The sequence below is a fragment of the Echinops telfairi genome, unplaced genomic scaffold (assembly GCF_000313985.2).
Source record: "Echinops telfairi isolate 266 unplaced genomic scaffold, ASM31398v2 ScPeMD7_23;HRSCAF=83, whole genome shotgun sequence".
Classification (NCBI taxonomy): domain Eukaryota; kingdom Metazoa; phylum Chordata; class Mammalia; order Afrosoricida; family Tenrecidae; genus Echinops; species Echinops telfairi.
Window position 1 is genome coordinate 64,997,259 of NW_022103920.1, and position 774 is coordinate 64,998,032.

A 774-nucleotide genomic window follows, 5' to 3' on the forward strand; every position below is an offset into this window, starting at 1 on the left:
TAAGCTGGGTTAAACGAAAGTTTGGCATATGGTTGCAAAACAGATGAGTCCCTTTGTCCTCCTTTGGATATAAGGGGGCTTTGCAAAGTTTTATTATCTTTCCATTCCATTTTCCATGAACTTTGTAAAGCCCCCGAGGATAGAATGGGAAAGCACTGTCATTCTACATAAGCTGGCTTCAGCCACACTGAAGCTTTGCTGTCCCTGGAACCCTTTGCTTGGAGCTTCTTCAAGGCAATGACGCTAGCTAACAGCACCTAGAAATGATGCAAAACGTCCTAGAGTTCTTGAGCCAACCGTTACTCAAAGTCACAGTGAGCCCAGTAGTCATTTCACCATATGGTCTTCTCAACCCTATTACTTCTCTCTCTCTCTCACACACACACACACACACACACACACACACACACACACACAAATATTTCAACAAGCAACCACTTTCCTTTTTTACAACATTTATGAGTATTGTGTTTCATGTCCACATGACTTTTCCAACTTCGCTACAGAACTTTCTCTTTCATTCAGTGAGCATTTTTATTAGAACGATTGCTATTTTAGTCAAGAGTGCTAGCTGTAACGGAGTCCAGGGTCGACGCCGCCCCTCCTCTCTGTGCTGAGCACACAGTGGGTAACACAGATGGGAGCTATGGCCCGTGTGTTCTTTCCTCTCTAGTTTACTGTTTCCAGTTTCTGGTTTTATGCTGTATCTCTTCAGGTCTGTCACGCAGACTGGCATTTAGCTTTCTCTGCAAACGGGGCCGTAATGCACTTTTC